At 41.2% G+C, this 23209-nt stretch overlaps 1 protein-coding gene across 2 annotated transcripts in view; it reads left to right on the plus strand.

Moving 5' to 3' along the window:
- Positions 1-23209, plus strand: part of LYRM7 (LYR motif containing 7) — a 52472-nt gene that overhangs the window by 23756 nt on the left and 5507 nt on the right. Inside the window, exon 7 of one of the 2 annotated variants that reach the window (XR_007245008.1) lies at positions 11199-11475. The exons of the other annotated variant lie outside the window; for it this stretch is intronic. The gene's annotated coding sequence lies outside the window, so the exon portion shown is untranslated. Of the gene's footprint in view, positions 1-11198; positions 11476-23209 lie in introns of those variants that run through there. 2 annotated transcript variants of the gene reach the window in all.

Below are 23209 nucleotides of genomic sequence, written 5' to 3' on the forward strand. Positions count from 1 at the left end.
AATCCAGACAGTGTAATGGCTCTCTCTCTCTCTGTGTGTGTGTGTGTGTGTGTGTTTGTTTTCCTTGTCTTAAATTTATGTTAACCTTTTAGAATCCCTTTTATGGATTACACATATTTTAAATAAATGTTATTACGTTTTGATCTCACACTTCTTAATCATCTGTAGTGTTGAATGTGCACAGAAGTCAAGCAAGAGATTGTCCTAAATCTGGGCTGCATGTTTGTTTTTTTAATAAGCAATTGCCTTTTAAATTTGTCTTCTAACAAGACAGCAATATTGTTTTGGTTAAAAAACATTGTCTGAACGGATGGATATTTTTGTTTGTTTCTCACTGGCCCAACCTGAACCCTGAAGCCAGTTCTAATGGTCTGAATATATTGTGTGAAAAGAGCGAGGAAGAGCATTGCTCTCTGGCAGAGAACATCTGTAAGAAAAGTCATCAAACGGTAAAGTGGCACAGCTTCAAAAGCTGGTTGCTAGTCTTCTTGAGATGGCATAGCACACAACCATGAGACTAAAATCAGCAGATAATTCATATTTCCTGAGCTAAAGTATAGTTATGGTAAGAAAATTATTTTACAACTGTAAATGGCTGTCTTTTTGCCAGCATAAGCAGCCAAGTACTGAAATCTCAAATTTAATCTCGTATCTTTTAAAGAAAAATTCTCAATGCAAAGAGACAAGCAATTTGTATCTGAAATTGGTCCTGCAGTTTAGTAGGAGAGTGTAGCAGGCTATTGCCAAAGAAATAAAAAATGTGAGCCTCTAGAGTCATTGCTTCAAAAACGGGCAGTTGACCAAAGCAAACAGAGTGCTGGCATTAACAGAAATGCAAAACAAATTGGGAACATGAATGGGGGCGAAAACATTCATTCAGATAACAGGAAAACAAGACCAAGTGAGAACACAGAAATCATTATTGTGTTGCTTCTCTTTTACATTTAGAGGGCAACTGTCCATTTCCTTCCCAATATTTCAGGGACAAATAATTTTCTGATGGTTTATCCTGCAATTTTCCCTTGTCCCCTTTCCTGTCAGTGGGGTGTTACAAATGTAAAAGTAGTTTCTTGTATAATTCTTGTACTTTTATTTTTCCTTTCATGAGAAGAAACTGTCATGCCTTCAGGAAGTCAATAATGTTCTCCATCCTTTTTCATCTTTTCTGGCAGCTGATCTTTCCCAGAGTCTGTTTGAGGTAGGAATTGGGACTCAGCCTAGTTGGCTGATGATTGCTTAGATGATACTGATTTAAGACCATCTGATAGAGAAAAACAAAAAGAGGAAATAGAGGAGGTTATAATTGCTTTCTGAGAATGTTCCCACCATTAGTTTCAGGGTGAGTTGAATGGCAGTATACCCATTAATGTCCATTTCCTCCCCAGACTTTATCCCCAAATCTCCAGGAGCTTTTCAACATGGATCTGGTAACCCTATCCCTCTTCCACTGGTGGGTGGGGGATCCACCAATTCTATATACAGGCCAAGGAGGAGGAAGTGACCTTGTTATGACTCAAAGGAGGTTGGTGTCCATAGGAAGAGAGAGAAACCAGGTGAAACAACTACCTTCTCAGATCTGAGGCTTGGTGGGCCCTCCAATTCAATAGTAGCAATGGCTATAGAAATGGTACAGGCTGCACCTTACAGGCCACAGTTTCTGGTTACTTATGTACTGTGCATTGAAACCTGTGGCCATTCACAGATTACATCAGGGGAGATTAATGTGACATCTACCAAGCATTTTTAAAAGTGGGCAAGCCAGATGGGAATTTTGCCAAGTTGACTGTGCAGATTTTTCAATATATTGCTTTGGCAGCAGCTACTATCACTGCGGAAAGATATTCCTGCAAGAAAATAACTTAAAACAATGTACTAATTTAAAAAGGCATCTTGTTAAACAGTGCTTCTGCCTAAAATATTGAAGAGCTACTATTAAAGTTATGCATAATAACTTCACTCCCATCCCTACTATTTTGTGGTTGGCTGCATCTCCTGCTGCAGACACTCAGCACCCTGCATCAGAATTCCAGAGGTGCCCGTAAGCTCAAAATGGTTCAGGACCACCGTTTTACATGTTTACTGTAAGAAGCCACACAAAGGCAAAACTAAGAAAGGAAGCTTAGCAATGGCCCACAGAGGACTATAGGCTCATCAAGTTATCTCCATTGTACTTCTGGACAAGTTCATCTAACAAGGTGGACTTGAGCTCATGAAAGCTTATGCCTCAATAGATTAATTAGACTTTGCTTATTTATAATAGATATTTATATCCCACTTCTTACCAATGAAGGCCTAAAATGGTGTACAGTCTTCCATTTTATCCTGATAACAACATTGTGAGGGAGGCTGAGTGACTAGCCCAAACCTGGCAATACAATACAAAAAATGTTTTTCACAGAACAAAGTCCAACTGAATAGATCTCAATAGGATTCTGAGTAGACCTGTTTAGGAATCCTCTCTTGGCTTCCCAAATCCTTTTTTGACACTCTAACCACTAAACAACATTGGATCATTATGGTTTCACAAGATACTTTATTATTTAGATTCAGTTCAATGCTTTAAATTTAAAACTTGCACTATAAACTGTACACACTACAACTGAAAATGGCTGAGAAAAATGGTTAAGATGGATGGAGTCCTGGCTCCTCAAAAACAGTTACCTTGGTGATGAACTTGTTGCTTTACTAGGAGTATTCATCTCTCAGTTTGAAAACCAAAGGTATGGATATTGCTATGACAAGTTCTTGGTCATGGCCATTAAAGGTATGAGGCTTGTTATGAAGCAGCCCTTCCCAATCATAACTTTTATTGTAGCAATAGGAAACAGTAACTGCGACTAGAAAATGATGTCATTTTGTGTGCTTTTTTCAAGTCAGCACATTGGCTGTTGTATTTTGTTGTCTCTACTGGAAAAAGGTTTTTTCAGAATATTTCCTGAATCATAATTATAACAGTGTAGGTATGTAATCCTTTGTTTTCTCTCTTAAACTCTTTTCATGTTACATATTTTCAAGTGCACAAAAAATGGAAAATTTGAACACAACAAGAATTGTATGATAATTCATATATCATACAAGTATATTCACTACAGCCAGGATTGCCAATGGCTCAATAATGAGTTTATGACAGACATAGGGATTTTTGTTTTTGTTTAATTTTTTGCTGTGTGATGTCTGAACATTTTAGTGAGAGATAATAATGATGGTGAACAGTAAAAACCGGGCTTTTATCATTATATGCATGGCAGTTCTTTCTGATAAGCATTTGAACAGCATCAGTTTCCCTAACAGTTCAACTCTAGCAATAAAGCCCATTGTGTGAAAAAATACAATGGGCTCTAGAAAACTAATCCTCCCAGGGCAAGAGACATGGATGGGGCATGCCTACAGGAAATGGTTCCCAGTGTGAACATGAAAATTGTGCCCCCCCCCCAAACATCTCAGCTTTGTCAAGGAGAGACAGCAGGGTGCCTGTGAAGTTGAGGAGCATTCTCTCCATCTCCATAGGCACCCTTCCTTTGAAAGTTCTTTCTGCCCCTACTCCAACTCTCTCTTTATCTCTTCCCTCTGCCCCCCAGCCGAATTCTTGGTTGCTTGCCTGGAGTACTCAGGATGGGCCTGGTGAGGCCTTACCCCACAGCCCTGCTCTCACACCTGGGTGTGGCAAAGCCTTCCCCCTCCCTCCAGCAAACAGCTGGGGTGGTGTGGCCTGTTTAGTCCTGGCTGCTGGCAGTGGGCTTGCTGCTTTCTTACTCAAGAGTCGACTCAGGTGAGAAGTAGGACAGCCCTGCAAGGACCTCTACTGGAAAGTTGGCTCAGGCAAGGAACAGATAAAAAAAATAGGCAAGAATTGTACTACACGTCTTTGAGCCTGCAGCTCCAAAGGCTGATGATATCAGACTGTGAGCATCTTAAATCAAAACTGAAAATGTAGCTTTTTATCAAAATAGATATATTAGCCAAAACAATACAGGCTAAATACATTAACCATACACTGAACATGCAAGGAATAGAACAGCCCTCAGAGCTTTAAGAAGTGCTTCCGGTTGAGTAAGAAGAAGTCTGGATGTTGTAATGTTACTCCTCTGTACATGAGGAATGGCACCCTCTGGACTACATCTCCCAAAGTCCTTCGCTTTCTTTGTTTCATCATTGGGAACACGCTACTCAATTATATAGTAAGATGTTCCTTTTAAAAGGTTGAGTCTGTTTCATGGTTGAATGAAAATGTGATACAGCTTTAACATTTCAATAATTTTCACTTTTTAAAACTGTCAGATTTGGGTGTATGATGACTGCTGATCCTATGATTGATGTCCAATAAATACATTAAACGGATTTGAGGAATGTGTAAAAATTCAGACTTCACCTCATGAACTTATTATTAATGTAGCAAATAAAGGCCACTATCAGGCACTTTTCCCTGGTAGTAAACCCTACTGAACTCAATGTGACTTTCTAAGTAAATATAACAGGCAAAAATAAATGTTTCATAACCATACATATTTCACGAGGTTAAAATCTTATTTTATTCCACCCCTCCATTCCAGCGTTTAGCTCATTGCTCTAGGGTTCCAGGCCCCCCAGCCAATGGTAAGGAATGGAGGGGAAGGGATGCCGGATCCAGTTTGGGAAACTCCTGCAGATTTGGGGGTCAGCCTGGGGAGGATAGGAACCTCCATAGAATCCACCCTCTAAAACATCTGTTTTCTCCAGGGGAACTGATATCTGTAGTCTAGATGAGCTGGAATTCCAAGGGATCTGAAATGCTGAAAATTCAGATGCTCCCACCAGTGACCTTGCTATCTCCTGTGTTACTCCCATGCTATAGTCTTCATTGTTACTCATACTTCTATTCAGATGCCCTCAACTATTGACCTGGTTGCCTTCTTTGTTACTCACAGACAATGTTTCTCCACCCACCCTGGACACTCCAACAGATATATATACTCCACTTGCTCGAAACGTCAGGAGAGAATGCTGCTAGAACACGGCCATACAGCCCGGAAACCACACAGCACCCATCACTTCCTGTCTTGGAAGCTTCATACAGTGCTTCACGCACTGACTGGTCCCCCCTTTGAACCTATTATGGATGTTTCCCTGAGGTACCTTAGGCTCAAGGTGATCTTCCTCATCACAATTACATCAGGGTGTCAGAGCTGTCAGTGCTGTCAGTTAAACCCTCCCTTTTTGTCTTTCATAAGAAAAAGGTGGTTCTCAGACCCGACCCCACCTTCACCCCAAAGGTCAATTCAGTGTTTCATAGGAACCAGGAGATCTTCCTTCCAACTTTCTGCGCTAAGCCTCATCATCCAAAAGAGATATATTGGCATAAGCTGGATGTCTGTTGGGTGCTCAAAGCATTTCTCATCCGAACATATGAATTCAGACAGTCTGAGGACCTGTTTATATCTGTTACCAACCTTAACAAAGATACCAAGATCTCTATGCAAACTATAAGCAAGTGCCTACAGGAATGCATCACTGAGGTATACAAGACACAAAGACCCAAAGGGAATCACAGCTCATACAAGTCCCAAAGGGAATCACAGCTCATTCTGTGAGAAATGCTTCATCCAACCCCCAATAATCATGAGCCAGTAAAAGAGATATGTAGAGTAGCGACCTGGTCTTCCCTTTCTAAGTTCATAAAACATTACAGACTCAATGCATACAGCTTTTTGGATGGCAGTTATGGCAGAAGGGTGCTGGAGCACATATTAGGGGATGATATCAACCCCACCCTGTAGGAGGTGACACTGCTCAGGGAGGTCACCCAGATGTCCTTGAGCTCAAATGGAGAATGAATATTGGACTTACCCGTGAAGGGTCATTCTCCTTTGAGCAGAAAAGGACATCTGCCCTCCCAGGTAGTCATTATCTTTTCTCAATCAGGCAATTGTGCTGTTTATTATATGATGTTTTTTCTGTTTTATTGTTCAGCTTCCTGGCTGCTTTGTATGTTGTTTCGGGATCATACTCTTCCTGCTTTTGTTCTGGGGGGCTTGTGTTCCTCCCTAATCATTCTTAGCTGTTTATCTTAGGGGAGAGTCGTGGCTCTTGTTGGTGATGTTCCAGAAATTGATACTGCTAATTGGAGTCTCCAGAACTGGAGCAGACGTGGGAGGTCCCCAGCAGCTAGTGAAGCAAAAGTCCTAATTAAGGTTCCTGCCTCCCTGATTGGTTGCTGATGAACTACCCAGATGTCCTTTTCTGCTAAAAGGAGAATGGCCCTTCTCGAGTAAGTCCAATGGTCGTTCCTTCTTGGTTGCAGTTCAAGAAGAACTACTGTAGTCATTTTATAAAACAGAGACAAATAGTAGCATATCTCAGGCTTCTCCATATTAGTAGGGAGGAATTTGCCTGTGGGGATAACATACTGTTCTAATATTTTGCACACCACAACAGCAATTCTTGATACATAAATTGCTCACTAAAACAGCAACAGTGGGGAAAACTGCAGTCATAATAAATCAGTCTTAGATTACCAATTAATTTGGAAATGGACAAGTATTATAACTTCCACAAAAACCAATTGGCCATGCTGGCAGGGGCTGATGGGAATTGTAGTCCATAACATCTGGAGTGCCAAAGGTTCGCCACCACTGTACTAGTTGGTAATTGCTATGCAGATAATGTATCTTTGTTATTTTGTCAGGACATTTTGGTGCAGGATGTGTTTTGATGATGTGTTCACCCAATGCTAGAAAAATCCAGTTGAAAATTAGTTTGAGATACAAAAGCATTGTTGCCCTTCAGAACCAGAGAGATAAACTATGGCTAGGCAGCTGCCTTAGAAGTACACCTGCCTCCATCATGTAATGAAGAAGAAAAGTCACCCCCTTGGATGTGCACACACACACACGTTTTTTTTAAAAAAAAAATTCCACTTTTTCAGTGTGGTTACACAAAAAGTGAGACTCGGTGCCCAGGAACCTGCATGTAATATTTTAATCTACATTAAATGTAAAAGGACAGGAAAGGGGTAGTTAAGATAATGAAATTAAAAATTAAATGTATCCCAGTTTGCCTTTGATCATCTAATGCAGGGGTAGGGAACCTGCGGCTCTCCAGATGTTCAGGAACTACAATTCCCATCAGCCTCTGTCAGCATGGCCAATTGGCCATGCTGGTAGGGGCTGATGGGAATTGTAGTTCCTGAACATCTGGAGAGCCGCAGGTTCCCTACCCCTGATCTAATGTGTTATGCTTCTGCTGTTCAGCATGTACTATGACAACCAGATAGTTTAATTTATGCAGGACAGCAAAAAAACTCACATTGTCTCAGCTGCTTTCAGTAAGTTTTAGCTGCCAGTGGTGCTTACAGAAGCAGTTATACAGTGTTAATAGCATATACAAATCTAAACATGCATTTGCTTTGGGTATACCACACCCAATCACAAAGTCCTGCTCATTGTGGCATGTTAAAAATTAAAGTAAAATAAACCCCAAGCTCTTGCCCAGCAAATACCATGAGTTGCATCTGTGAACTGTCACATAGGACCTACTCTCAGCCAAGTTCAACAAGGCTGGATCTGCCCTTTGCAAACAGTGCAGCTTCAGCAGAAACAAAAGTGGCAACTACTACTTATTTAAAATATTCACATCCTGTTTTTCTCCCCATCAGTAGAAATCAAAATGGCTAACATAAATTTACAAACAAATACATTATTACCTGAGCAAAAGAAAAATACAAATAGGAGGAAGCAGAACCTTCATTCATAGACATCTGAAGGCATGGTGAAAAGGCTTTGCTTTACAGAGTGTTCAAAACATACAAGGAAGGTACCTGCTGTACATGCTCTAGAAGCCCTCTGCACAGCAAGGATTTGCCAGTGTCCAGGTAGTGTCTGGATATCTGCTACTACAACTGTTTTGCAGACAACAGAGATCAATTCCCCTGGACAAAATGGCTGCTTTGGAAGGAGAACTCTATGGCATTGTATCCTGCTGTGGTCCCTCCTGTCCCCAAATTCTACCCTCTCCAGGTTCCAAAATCTCCAGATATTTCCCCACCCATACTTGGAAATCTTACTGTACCCACAGAGAAATTGCAAACGACAGTTTTAAACGATCTAATTGGGGAGGGTAGGTACCTATGATAACTGGAGCAGTCTTGGGGACATATATGATAGGTGGTGATTTCATGGATGTAAGTTGTGAAGGGCTTTAAAGGTACCAGTGATATGGATATGCAAAAGCAAATTGCCAGCAGTGTACTAAGAAGGAAGACTGCCTTCAAGACTCTGAATCCCTTCTTTTTATTGTATAATTCATTTGGACAAATATGTTATCATTTCACTAGCTGAAACTTCTGAACCATCTTCAAAGGCAGTCCCAAGTAAAGTGCATTACAGTTGTACCATCTGGAGGTTACCAGAGTGTGGATTACTGTTGCCAGATTATCTCTGTCCAGAAGGGGCTGTAGCTCGTAAACCTGCTGGAATTGGGAATAGGCACTCCTGGCTATCACTTCCACTTGTCCCTTCCAGAACAATACAGCCCTGTCAAGTACAGGATATCTCCCCCTTTCATTGACCCAAGGCCCACTGACACACAGCACCTCCATCTTGTTTGGATTCAGCCCCAAGACTCTGCCTTCAAAACTCTGAATCCCTTCTTTTTATTGTACAGTTCATTTGGACAAATTTGTTCTCGTTGTTATCATTATATTCTTGTGTGACTATTTTGTATTTATTTTGATTGTTTTTGACAGCTACCCCTATAAAGGCCTCAGTTACTGGTGCTTGGCCTATCTGACAGAGCCAAGAACTGCCTTCACCATCAAATCAGGCAAACAGGAGAGACTCCTGGCTGCCCTACAATGCAGCCCTCACTTTTTCAATAGACAAATCTGTGAAACACACATACTTGGCATGTTACAGCTTTTCTGTTTGCATGAAATACCCACACACCCAGAGAAAAGTGCTTCATGAGCACAAAAAGTCTGACCTCTAAGCTATGTTTGTAGCAAAACTGAGTCATAATCAATATTAAGAGGAAGGCTTCTTTGATCAAAAGAAAGTGTGTGGGCACAAATTTAATAAACCTGAATTACCAGGGAGGGAAAAAAATATAAGTACTGTGATGATCTGAGGTGGCAGGAGCAACCACTATAATGTTTTTAGAGAGCAAACCCCCACACAGAATATTGATTTGAGGATTAACTGAGGACTATTTACCCAACTCTGGACAAGAGGCTATTATTAGGACAAAATATGGAGAAACAGAATGGTTTCCAATTGGCAAAGATGTCTGACAAGAATGCATTTTATCTCCCTATCTCCAGTGGCGTTCCTGCCTAGGGACGGGGGGTACCCTATGTCCCCGGGCGCCCCCCATTTGGTCACATGGGGGGGCGCCAACATTTCAGGGTTGTTTGTGTGTTTTTAAATTTTTTAAGTGTTTTTCAAGTTCCAGCCTGCAGGGGGCGCATTTTTAAGGCTAGCGGCACCAAAATTTCAGGGTATCATCCAGAGACTGTCCTGATGATACCACCCAAATTTGGTGGTACCACCCAAATTTGCTTCTGGGGGTTCAATTTTATGGGCCCCCAAAAGGCTTATTTTGTTTCCCTGCTCCTGCACATGAAAGCCTGTGGTCTGAGTTCTCTCAGAACTCTCTCAACTCCCCCCCCCCACTCCAGAAGCAAAGCTCAACAAGCTTGGATGCTATTACTCAAGGCCTCTTGGAGCCACCTTGAAAGTCTGCTGCCTCTATCTTCAAAAATGTGCAGCCTGCCTCAGAAACTCCTCATTAGCTACAATGGAGCAAAGTCACTGCAAAACAAAGAACCTTGGGCAAATTTCTTGGGGTGCCTGGAAGGGATGTATTTTTAAAGCTAGTGACACCAAAATTTCAAGGTATCATCTGTTAACTATTCTTATGATGCCACCCAAGTTTGGTGAAGTTATGTTCCCTCAAATGGGTAGCCCCCATCTCAGGTTAGCTCTCACTGAAAACAATGGGGATGGGGGCATTCCATTTTGGCGTCCATAACTTTGCTGCCCCTGAACCAAACATCGCCAAACTCGGGTGGTATCATCAGGGCAGTCTCTGGATGATGCCCTGAAATCATGGTGCCGCTAGCTTTAAAAATGCGCTCCCTGCAGGTTGAAAAAACACCAAAAATACCCCCCCAAAACCCAAATACCTTGCATTCACATTTGTTCATATTTGGGCAGGACATAATTGGACAATTTTTGTCCGAATGTGCCCAAATTTGCCCAGATTCCAGCTGAATCTGCTATTTGTTTCATCTGAATCTCCAACCCTCAAAAGTGATGCTGTTTCAGGGTGGGGGAGAATCCACCCCCAAACAGCATCACTTTCCATTTTGTTTTAACCGGGGACCCCAGATTCTCCCTTTAAGGTAGATTTAAAAGAAGAATCTGAGCTCCCTAGTTTAAGCACCATTGAAAGTGATGCTGTTTGGGGGTGGATTCCACTGGAGGTGTTTTGTGAGAGATGATGCTGACATTTGTTTGGTAAATGTTTTTTCTGAGGGTGATTTGTGAGAGATTTACATGCTTAATACCGACTTGCACTGGCTTGGAGTTGTTTCTCAGGCTAACAACCTACCTCATAGGGTTGTTGTGATTAGGAAATTAGGAAAAGAGTTGGTGGGGAGAGAGCCATGTATGTTTTGATGGGAGTGGGAGGTGTTTTGTGAGCTGGTGCAAAAAATCATTGTTTGGTCATGGTGGGGGAGGGTGGCCGCCCATTCGCCGGGCGGGGGGGCACCAAACTCAGGTTTTGTCCCCGGGCGCCAGTTTGCCTAGGTACGCCCCTGCCTATCTCTTCAGTTTGTATGCAGAACATGTCTTGGCTTGGACTGTGTGATCCATGGATATGAACAAATTTATTTTACAGGAGGAGAATAGATTCATTTTTCGTTTCCAAAGTCATATCTTAAGACTGAATAAGGAACTTGATTTCAGCTGTCATCTTAATTAAAACCCAGAACATGAATTATCCTCTCACACCTATAGAGAATGTAGAAATGTAGTATTAGTAAGGATGTTATCTCCATTCAGAAAGAATGTACTAGCCATTATGTTACATTAGAAGCAAGACCACTCATTGTAAGTAGTGATTGTATGATGGTATAATTGTAATAATGATTGATTCTGTTATGATATATTTGTAACGAACAGTGATTTGGTCAATAATATAAAAGTACAAATTTATTATAGGTAAACAACTATATGGCAGTTAAAAATTTATGAAAGATCCCACTGATGAAGATATTCTTTGAAAACGCAATTACGCGAATGCGTTCGAATCTTATTTTTGAATGAACTTGAATATATAAATAAACTCAGGAGAGGCATTCAAAAATGGACGGAGTTTCCCCATTACAGCAGTATGCGACGAGAGAGGATTCGGCTTCTTTGACCGTCCGTTCTTACTCAAGAGGAGGACCGGCAGTGGAGACTGCGGTGATATTAGATATTAGATATTTATTACGGTCTTTAGGCCAGCCAATAGTTTAAGAACAGAATACATGTGAATACATAGCATTCCATTTATACAAAAATATAATATAAATTGTAAATCCATTATAAAATCTATTGATAAATAACATTAACTTCAGACATTATTACAGTCCTCGTCACACAGTACAGCTCTTTGTCTTAATAAGGAACTACGCTTGTTGTGTACCAGTATACAAAATTTACTGCGGTGATATTAATTAACTACGGTTTAAATGTGAATGTATGAACATTAATTTGTACTCAAGAAGAGAACCGGCAGTGGAGGCTGCGGTGATGAATATATGAACATTAATTCACTTATTACTTATGACTGATTAAATTTGTTGTATATATTAGGCTATGATTAGAAAATTTGAATTAATGAAATATGAATGAAAACATTTTGTTTATGGAAAATTGAAAATATGCGAAATTATTATATTATATAAAAGAATTACCCTGCCTGTGTGCCACCCTCTCTGGATTTGTCTGTTGCACACGTCTTTGTGATTTTGAGTTACTACTATGCTGGCTCCTGGGCCTCTTGTACGCCTTCCCACTGACCACGATACTTCCAAAACTGCTTCCAAAGAACATCACAGAAGAAGCAACAGTCATCCTGGTGGCTCCGTTTTGGCCACACTGCTCATGGTTCTCAACCATCCAGGAACTGGCAGTGAAACCTCCCTTCCATCTACTGAACATTCCAGACCTCCTGTCCCAAGGGCCCTTGTGACACCCGAAGCCAGAACGGCTCAGCTTGACTACCTGGTTATTGAGCGTAAACAACTGCTAAGCAAAGATTTTTCGGAAGAGGTTACCTCCACTTTCCTGGCTTTGTGCCAACCTTCCACCACCAGAATCTACAATTCCTCTTGGAAGGCCTTTGTTAGGTGGTGTAGAAGAAAACACATCTCACCAGAAGACCAATATAATTGGTGCTTGAGTTCCTACAGAATGGCTTTGACTCAGGCCTCTGCAGTGCGATTCTGCGACAACAGATTGTGACTCGAATTACTATGTGGCCTTGTTTCCATGGGTTTCCAGCCTCCCGACACCTGGACATCATCAGATTTTTAAAAGGAGTCCAACTACAACCACCACAAATTCACAGAATCCCTTCTTGGAGGTTACTCGTGGTCTTTTTGGCACTCACCCATCCTCCCTTCGAGCCAGTCCAAACTATCCCTCTACGATGGCTCAGGATGAAACTCCTGTTTTTGATTGCAATCACATTGGCCAGGAGGTTGTCAGAATTGAAGGCATTATCAGTTCGTTTGAACCTCTGTATATTTCATAACGACAGGGTAGTGCTTAGGCCTGACCCGACATTCAAGCCCAAGGCGAGTTCCAACTTCAATCTGAGACAGGAAATCGTAGTGCCAAACTTTTGTCCTAATCCTTCGCACCCCAGAGAAAAGCTGTAGCACAATTTGGACATGCGTAGAGCACTCAAGGCGTTCATCATTTGATCTGAAACTGTCAGTCGGTCTAAGAGCCTTTTCATTAATGTTACCCCTCCAAACTTGGGTCTCCAAATGTCCAAAGCGGCAGTCAGCTCGGCTTTGAAAGTGTGCATTATTGAGGCTCACAAAGCGGTTAATGTTCCTGTGCCTACTGGCATCACAGCTCATTCCATCCAAAGTGCCATCACCAATGCAGCACTCAGGAAGAACGTTTCAATAGAGGACATTTGTAGAGCTGCCATTTGGGCATCTGCCTCATCATTTGTTATTATGTTGTTATGCTTAGTCCTAAAGTATTGATATGCTGTTGTTATTTATTATGTTGTATCATGCAACATTATGATGTTGTTGTTATGCTTAGTCCTATTGTATTGATATGTTGTTGTTATTTATTATGGGTACCATACAACATTATGAGCCCTCCAGGGGAGAGCGGTATATAAATTAAAATTAAAATCAAATCAAATTTGTCAAACATTACAAACTACAATCCTGGGCCTCTGCTGAAACTCTCTTTGGCAAGAGGGTCTTGGAGCACATTATTGAGGACTAAGATGATCCCTCCCAATTTGGGGACACTACTCTGGGAGGTCCCAGTCAAGATGTCCTCCGCCTCCAGGAGAACAGTCCATTGGACACTTACCATGAAGGAGCCTTCTGGTATGCTAGGAGGACATCTTGGCCCTCTCTTGATCATCATTAGTCCTTATTATGGGTCCAAGATTTCTACCTGCTGTAGTTACATAGAACACTTGTTCCGGGTTATGCTAGGAGCCTATGTTCATGTTTTCTGCTATGTTTTGTGTACCTGTTGTACTGTTCTATCAAGTTCCTTCCTTCCTGTTCTGTTCTGTTGACTACTGCTTTGTCAGGAGAATACTGACGGAAGATGGCCATCGACCCTCTGACAGGAAGTTGCAGAAAACTTGTTCCTGCTTCCCTGATAATGGGGTGAGGAATCACCCACTGAAGATGTCCTCCTAGCCTACCAGGAGAAGGCCCCTTCACAGTAAGTGTCCAATGGATCATTCTAGATCAAAGCAAGGTTGAAGTCTACCTAGAAGCTAAAATGACTGAACTGAAGCTATCATACTTTGGGCAAATTATGACAAGACAAGAGTCACTAGAAAAGACTTCAACACTAGGAAAAGTTGAAGGCAGCAGAAAAAGAGGAAGACCCAACAGAAGATGGATTGACTTAGTCAAGGAAGCTACAGCCCTCAGTTTGCAAGACCTCAGGAAGGCTATTAATGATAAGACATTTTGTAGGTCATTATTATTAAAAGTGTTTCCATAAGTCAGAAGCAACTAGACAACAGTTAACACACATACACCTGCCCCACAGCAGACTCCTCAATCACAACACCAAGTGCACATGTGAAAGAGGCCAAAAAGTAATGTTTATTTGTTGGACTGGCAGTTCTGGGACTATTTACAGCTAGCCACCCTGGATGCAAATTGTAATGGAGTCCCTAAGGTATACTCTTCCACTGCCTTGATAGACCCAATTATTACTTTTTTGGTCTTTAATACCCTGTAGGAGAACAGAGAGTGAACACAAAACGGTTTATTTATTATGGGAGGTGGAGTAAAGTGGGAATGTATTTCAGCAGAAAACGTTCAGAGAGATTTCAGCAAGAAGCTGCTGACTTGGAATTCATGGGCAGATTTGTTACTATCATATATGAATTTAATCAGGAAGTTTATGTACAGTGTTCAGATTCATCCTGTCTTGTTAGTTTATCAACTATAGCCCACAACCACTCTGAGTGTATGGTTACTTGGCCTTGTTGTCACCAGTGCTCTGCAGTAATGTTAAACTCCTTGGTAGGAGAAACTGGACCTTCTTAATCATCTATAATAATAATCCTCCCACATCTACTATTTGTGGTTTTGGGTATATGTCTCTCTGCCAACTGAATGCAATTGATGAACAAGCTCTGGCTCAGAAAAGCATATGCTACAATGAATTCATGAGTCTTCAACGTTCAGCAAGATTCTTTATCATTTTAGATTCAGTGCCATTTGCTATTTGAGCACTGTCAGATCACAGAGCCTGGTGTTAATAACTTCACCTATCTAAGACATAAATGATTAGTAAGAAGGGAATTGCTCATATGGTTGCTTACCTCAAGTTAAGCAGGCCTGAGTCTAGTCATTACCTTATTTGGAATCCTTCTAGAGACCTTCTATATGCTAATTTGAGTCCTGTGAAAGTGGGATACAAACACATTACATACATAAATATCATTTACTCACAGTATGTCAGGACAGCCTTTCTGTTATTTTATAGCATGAGGCAGGAGCCAAACCTACTGCAATGAGTTGCTGCCAACATGTTAAGACTTTCATATCCTATTTCTTTAAAGAATCCAGATAGCTTTATCTTCTCACCCATGTGATCATTGAAACACAGGCACAGGAGGTTTACATGGATTGTCCAAGGCCATACAGTAATTCACTGGTACTGAAACCTAATATTAAAGACTAGTTTTTATGTTAGCACAACCAAGGATTTCCCAGGAGTACTGCTGCTGTTAACCCCTTTTCTCTCATATTGACAGAGTAGAATAGAGTATATGTGCTGCAGTACTAAAAGACAAATACTGGCAATTTCTAGGCATGCATGTGATTAGCTAATTAGTTTGACTTCTCCAAGCCACTTTGCTCAGTCAGCAACTGGCACAAATGACCAGCCATTGGGTTTCCGGATGTGGATTTGCTTTCCCTGAGGCAGTCCTGAATGCATTCATAGTATTAAACCTTATGATTGTGGCATTAAAAATAGTTTTGCTGGCCTTTTATTGAATCATTGCAGATTATATGTGGTAAAGAAGATATTTTTGCCCAATAAAAGTTTCTGGCAAGTGACAAGATGTAATGCATACAAAATAGGACTTATTTTCTTCTGGTTCATTTTCCCTAGTTTGACTTTGCTCCAATTCAACAAAGAGTTTGTACATGAGAAATTTTGCTCGTGATTCAAGCGCTCTGGCAACTTTAGCCCTATGAACAAATGGAACGAAAAGCTTCTCTAACCGCACTACTGTATGCCGACGATACAGTTCTCCTTTCCCACACTAAGGTAGGGCTGTAACCAGTGGTGGGATCCAAAAAATTTAATAACAGGTTCCGATGGTGGTGGGATTCAAACAGTGGCGGCGCCGCACACACGCACCTCCAGTCCCTATTGGGCAGGGAGATTGCTTTAGTAACCCCTTCTCGGCGCTCAGAAAAAATTAGTAACCACTTCTAGAGAAGTGGTGAGAACTGGTTGGATCCCACCTCTGGCTGAAACGCCTTTTACATGCTTTTGCCTCCTACTGTGACCTTGATCAACTAACCATCAATTACAAGAAATCCAAAATCTTGGTCTTCTCTAAGCCATGGAAACCATCGTCCTGGACCATAAACAATAACCATATTGACCAAGTAAAAAATTTCAACTATCTAGGTATCCACTTCCAACATAATCTCAAATGGAATGTGCGTTATACTCAATTTTTTTCTTCAGCTAACCAAAATGCAGCAGCAATAAGATGATTTTTCCATGTCAAGGGAGGGCAATGCGTTCCAGCTGCTATGCAAGTTTTTAGAGCGAGACTGATATCAAAGGCTTTATATGGTTAAACTGTTCTCTAAAACCCCTTGAGAAGATACAGTCAAGCTTTTTACACAAACTCCTAGGTGTCCCTAACTGGGTTTCATACTATTCTTCATGGTCTGAAACAGGCTCGAATTTTCTTGAGACTTGGATTTGGCTACTTTCACTAAAATACTGGCTACGCTTGCACTTTTGCTCCAAACCCAATAGCATAACAAATTGGATGTTGTCTGATACATTTATTTCAGCATGGAGCTCCTTGATAACCACCAAAATAAATTCCTTGGACTTCTCATTGGCCTTTTTTGACAATATGGGCAAACCACAAATTATCAAACTCTTGACTCAAAGGTTAACCGATATAGAAACTCAAATTCATTCTCCTCACTACATGAAAGACATTATATCCATAGGCTTCATTCCAGTTCTCCCCCAACAGGGGATTACCATCGTATTTTGCCAACATATCCTCACCATATTCAGAGAAAACTCTGATGCTTGCCCAACTGAATGCACTTCCTTCAGCAAACTCAAGTGGCTGATTCCTACAGATTCCTTACAACATGCGAACTTGCCCATGTTCCCAAAAGGCCATTGGTTGAACACATTCTCCTCAACTGTGACTTCTATTGTCCATTTAGAAGTCTATATATCAACCCTCACATCCGGAACTGTCCCTTCTCTTCAAACAAGGCCAAGACCTACTTCCTGCTCTGTGATCGATTCCCTCAGAGGACTCTGGATGTCGCAAAATTTCTGGTATTGGCCCAACCGGCCCGACCTAATATCTGCTGAACTAAACTACTAGCCTGTTTTATCTTCATTTCACACTTCTATTGTAAATTTTATCTTTTTGTCTATGCCAATAAAAAATATTGATTGATTGAACAAATGGACCAAGCTAAAAACTATAAGGAAAACATGGGGTCCTTCTTTATACCAAAGTAGGAATGGGAGGAAAGGAGAGCAATCTGGAAGGAATGCATAATTCTTCTCCCAATCTGTTCACTTTTTTCCTGGAAATGCATCTCCCACCAGCTTTTAATGCTCCCTGCAAATGGTCTGTGAAACCAGAACTAAGAGAATACAGTCCTGGGTCGGAGTTTGCATAGGACAGGGGTAGGGAACCTGCGGCTCTCCAGATGTTCAGGAACTACAATTCCCATCAGCCCCTACCAGAGGCTGACAGAGGCTGATGGGAATTGTAGTTCCTGAACATCTGGAGAGCCGCAGGTTCCCTACCCCTGGCATAGGAGAACTGACAGGTTATAATGGGTATGTCCTTCTGTAGTGCCACCCCATCATGTATTCCATCCGCACGTATAATATAATGTTGGGACTACATGATCCTGGATAACATCTAAACTAGCCCTTAAATACCTTGGCGTTTTTCATCTTGAAAGCAATATAGTGTTTCTGGAGAGTGTTAGATGTAAATATTTTAAATAAACAAATAATAAATATCTGGGTAGCCCCCGTTCATCATGGCCCCAAATGTAAGAGGGCTCATAGCTGTACCCCAACTCCACCTATTATACAATTTCCCTAGTGGGACTCCCAGCCAAACTCACCTGCCTCACTCAGTCCATTCCAGCTATTTCATTTTATCTGCTATTCTCATAGGTAACTTCAAAGTTTTAAGTCTGAGTAGTATGGGGCTTCCAAAAAGACCCAGCTAACCTATTCGTCATTCCCTAAATCATTTCCCCCATTGAACTCATCATTCAATGGACATAGTACCAGTTCACACTCCCTGTTTTATGAGCTGTTTTATAACTTAGTCCCAACTTCGGTGATGGGCTGGCACATGAGGATGCATCTTTCGCCATAGGTATCTAATTAGCACTAACTTGCCAGCAAAGAGCCTCTGCAAGGAAGTGCCACAGTGACAAAGCATCTAATAAAAGGTAGAAATTAAGCAACTGTATAAGTTCAGCAACAAGGAAGGAAATCAGGGCTCTAGAATTTGCCTCTGTCATTGTTGGATAACTATGCAGCTCCAAACAAACACATTAGTTTCAAGTTAAAAGGGGAAAAAATCTGTCATGAAGTTCAAAGTCAGCTGAATGCTGGAGATCTCTAGTATATATATTACTGTCTCCCTGTTGTGTAGAAGTTTTTTAGTGTGCTCAGTGGAACCAGTTGTTAGCTCATAGAAAATATTCATATCATGGAAAAGTGTGTGACCTGGGAAAGCTGAGGCCTGTTCCATACAAGCCAATAAATACAGGTGTAGGATGGTAAAAAACCTGTTTTGGGGGGAGGGGAACTACATACAGATCCCGCCCCTAAAATGAGTCTGCACTGTACTGTATTTTCCCCAAACCGATTTTTTTGAGAATCACGCTACTGATGAGTATTTTCAAAAATCCCAGGTTGCAGCCGCTTGTGAGCAAATGGCGGGATGCCCTTTATTCGCCTTCATTTTCCTTTTTAAAAAAACGTGGCTTACATCTGCATAGCTACGCAGGTGCAGATAGTCATATAGTGAGATATCAGCATGACTGTGGGGGTTCATTTGTGCATGCCTGCATAATGAAGCAATCAGTGGGAAGCAAACTAAAAAAAGAGATGCATCTCCATGTAAAGATGCAACAGCAACCCAGATAGTTTCTATGGGCTCCAATCGCTGCCTGCATGGATGCATGTGAATGTGAAAACAGGAAAATTGGTTACTTTATCCCGACTGCAATCCATTATGCATTTGCTGTGCAGAAGGGACCTAAGAAGTATATGGATGAAATTTCAAGGACTTGCTAGAGGCATCTTGCTTCCATAGGGCCAGTTCTTCTGCTGTCAGGGATAACAATCCTTTAGAAAAGTTTTTTTCCTCTTATGGTGAAGTAATATCTTTTCACATCAAGGATGCTACTCTGGGGATTGTGAAAGGAAACTGGCTAATGGACAGTTGAACTTTACCAATATAGAGAAATGGGCCTGTGGTGGGTATATTGACAGCCTAGTGACATGCCTGTCCGGAACAAATATTATAGGTATTATGATTTACATATAGTCTGGTAGAAAATAGATTAAAAATAGTGCTCAGTATGCACTGTCACCAACGATATTGTTAACTGAAGTCATGTGAGCCTGGAAAAAAATGTAAGGTAGAAAGCTAAAGGCTACAACCTGCAAGATGGCTTTTTCAGAAATGTTGCCTATTCCTCATTCAAGGCCAGCCAAAGATTAGGGGTTTCAGTACACAGATGAGATGGTGGTAGTGGGAAAAGGTGTTAAAGTGCAATCCTAATAACATTTTTCGAGGAGAAAGCCTCATTGAATATCTCTTTGTAGGCTTCTGAGTAGACCTGCTTTGGATTGCACTATTAGGCGGTAGGCATTGTTTGGAACAAGGTGACACGAAAGACAAGACTCCCAGTTGAACCAAAATGGGACCAAACTAATTGACTTAATATTTCAAAGATTGCAGAACAGATTTTCAAAACTACATTCTGCGGGGAAAGCGAACAGGAACTGAAAAACATCCAGCTCAGAATGTCTAATTTCTCAGGGGAGTCAGCTAACTGGTCCAGGTACCTTAGATGGAAATGGGCTAGAACTTTATGGTTGGAGTGTGTTCAGAAGTGACAGCCAGTTGAAAGGGTCATAGGGGGACAAATGCATGCTGACAGTACTTTGGGAAGGAATAAAAGAGTTGAGGTATTCATATGCTCAAAGTGTTTGAGCTAAGTTGAGACAGCAAGGGTGCTTGCTGCTGAATGAAAACATAGATGTATGAATGAGTACATAAACCTGATAGAATAAGGAAAATTACTTTTGCATTAAAAAAAAATCCCTGCTCCTTAGTGTCTTTGCATAGGAATTTATTTTCTATCATTGTAATTTCAATGATTTTGTTAACTGCTTTGAGAGGTGTACAGAATCTTATTAAATATATTCCCATAAACATACTCATGCCACAGGGATAGAGAGTGTTGCTCCGTATTTGAGTAAGTATATGCAGTGTAAGTTAGGTGTGCTTTTGTACTGTTGTCACCTAGGAAGCTCAAAATGTTCTTGGAAAAATCCAGTATTTGAGTTTTTTGTTTGGTTTGTTGTTTACGAAACACATCTGGAAGACAATTGTGCAAGCAAACTCTATGCTGCTAATGTTGCATTCCTGTGTTTCTATTGTGATGAAGAAAACAATGTTCCTGTATTGTTGATTAGTTGCACATGATAGCTGAAAGCAACCATTGTTTATTCCAAGTGGGCACTTAATTGCTATACAAAACTCTCTCTTCTCCAGTGTTAGGCCAAGGGAAGTGGTAATGCTCCAGGGCCACTGGACAAGAAAGACAGAACAGAGTTGATCAAAAGTTGCTGTTGTTTGGGAAGAAGGGATTGGAAGTTCTGAGGGAAATGTTCTGGATCTCTTATACCACTAGAGCACAACTAGCTAAGTACATATGCCCCGCAGTAGTTGTGTATACTTAAAATTAGTTTGAGGTTGTGGCTCAATAATAGAGCATATGCTTTGCATACAAGATATCCCAAATTCAATCTCTGGATTTTGGGTAGCAGATATTTGACAAAGCTGTTCTGTGTTTGAGTTTTTGTACAGCCACTGCCAGCCAGAGTAAACAATATTGAGCTAGATGGACAAAATGTTTTGCTTGGGCTATAGCACCTTTAGCTGTTCTTGCTTTCTATCTACTATGTACTCACCCCAGAGGCATATGGGGTCCAAACAGCGCCTGGAGACAAAGCCTTCTCTGGGTGCCCGTCCCAGGAGCCCCACCCTGCACATCTCTGCTGCAGGGAGCCCGGGAGAGTGGAACGCCTCGGCCTGGAGTGTGCAGAGTTGGGCCTCTATCAGTCATGCCCCCTGGTCTGCCTGGAAATCAGGGACGTAGCACTGTCCCTCTACTTTTAGCAGGCCTGGTACTGCCTTGAGCTATCTTTTCAAGTTATGGTGAGCATTTCATCAATAACTTGAAAAGATAGTCCAAGGCAAGACTGGGCCTGCTTAAAGCAGGGGGACAGGGCCACCACGTTCCTGATCTCCAAGGTAAGTGCCTTGGGCTATCATTTCAACAACACACCCATGAGCCTTTGCTAAATATGCAAATTATCAATTTGCATATTTAGCAAAGGCTCATGGGTATGTTGTTGAAATGCTCACCATGACTTGAAAACATAGTCCAAGGCACTAGCCCACTCTCACTTAACTTTAATTCTACCAGCAGCCTGCTCCAGCTATGCAGTTTCGGTTCCATGCTTTGTCAGAGTTGCCTCCCCTGGGGAGGCTGACTCTCTAGTCACATGGGGGCCGATTTTGCACCCCCCCCCCCACGTGACCAGATTGCGTGTGCCCGGAGACATGGGTTACCCCATGTATCCGGGCAGATACACCACTGACCTACCCACTTACCTTTAACTCATGACTACAATGTATAAAAAAATACAGAGCATCATTACAGGATTGTGCTAAGCCCATATCGCAATTGAATACATAATCGGATTCAGAATATCTATCGAACATCCAGTACAATGGATGAATCCCAAAATGTGTTAGAAAAGGGATCAGTGTCACAGAGTACAATCTGAGCCACAAGCCAAAGTGGACTGAAAATGAGGCAGAGCAATAGTAGACCAGTTGGAATCAAACATTTTCCTGGGCTTCAGCTGATATGCTTGGATAAAAAGGGAGGCAAAAGTACCATGAATGAAGGTAAATCTATAGGTTATTGTGGCAAATATATATTCCTAAATTCATGTTTGTGAGATCACAAATGTCTGCTGGGCAAAGATGCGAAGCAGGGATAAGGGAGAGTGCTTAATCTCTTCTATACCCTCTGATTTGTTTAACTGCAAATGCTCCACAATATTTTTACTTTTACTTGATCTGGTTTTGAAGGGGTTAATCTCAACAAAACAGCTTAAAATATCCTAAAAGGAGCATTTACAGAAGAGAATTGGTGTACATGAAAAAGGTCTACCATTTTTTATCAGTCAGTTATCCTGCATCTCCCTTATAAGGTAAGACAAGACCTCCTACCGTCTGAAATTCCACTCTAAGAGCCTCTTCTGATGAAAGTTGTAGCTTGTAGCAGATATGGGGAAAGCCTATAATGGCTTTTAGCTGTGTCAGTCTGTGGCAAGAAGTATCTCATGGTGTACTGCATGTACTGCGCATATGCACATTTCTTATTTTGCTAGCCGAGACTCCTTATTATATTTTTGATTCGTTGGTACCAGAACAGATGGGAAAGGAAGCAAATAGTCCACCCACTCCAGCACTGGGAAGGTAGAAGCTGAAACTGGAATTGAATTCCCACAGCACCATGAAATACAGGCCAATGAGTAGGAGATGTTCTTTCTAAATTACCATTTAGCCAATTCAAATGCACACACCATCTGTACATTCTGCTTTCCTAATATGAATATCGATGATGATGATGATGATGATGATGATCATTATCATTATCATTATCATTATTATTATTATTATTATTATTATTATTATTATTATTATTATTATTATTATTGTAGATTTCACAGCTGCCAGATCTTTAGTGGGTTGTTGGCCTTCATTACAATTCGAGCCTCACCCAGAAGCCTAGGAAGTTGTAATGTATCGGCGTAGTATTCGTGCGGATCCCAGCAGGGCTGCCTTCTGAATTTGACAGATGTTAATTTTGTCAATTCGAATATGT

This window comes from Sphaerodactylus townsendi, linkage group LG07, assembly GCF_021028975.2.
Source record: "Sphaerodactylus townsendi isolate TG3544 linkage group LG07, MPM_Stown_v2.3, whole genome shotgun sequence".
Classification (NCBI taxonomy): domain Eukaryota; kingdom Metazoa; phylum Chordata; class Lepidosauria; order Squamata; family Sphaerodactylidae; genus Sphaerodactylus; species Sphaerodactylus townsendi.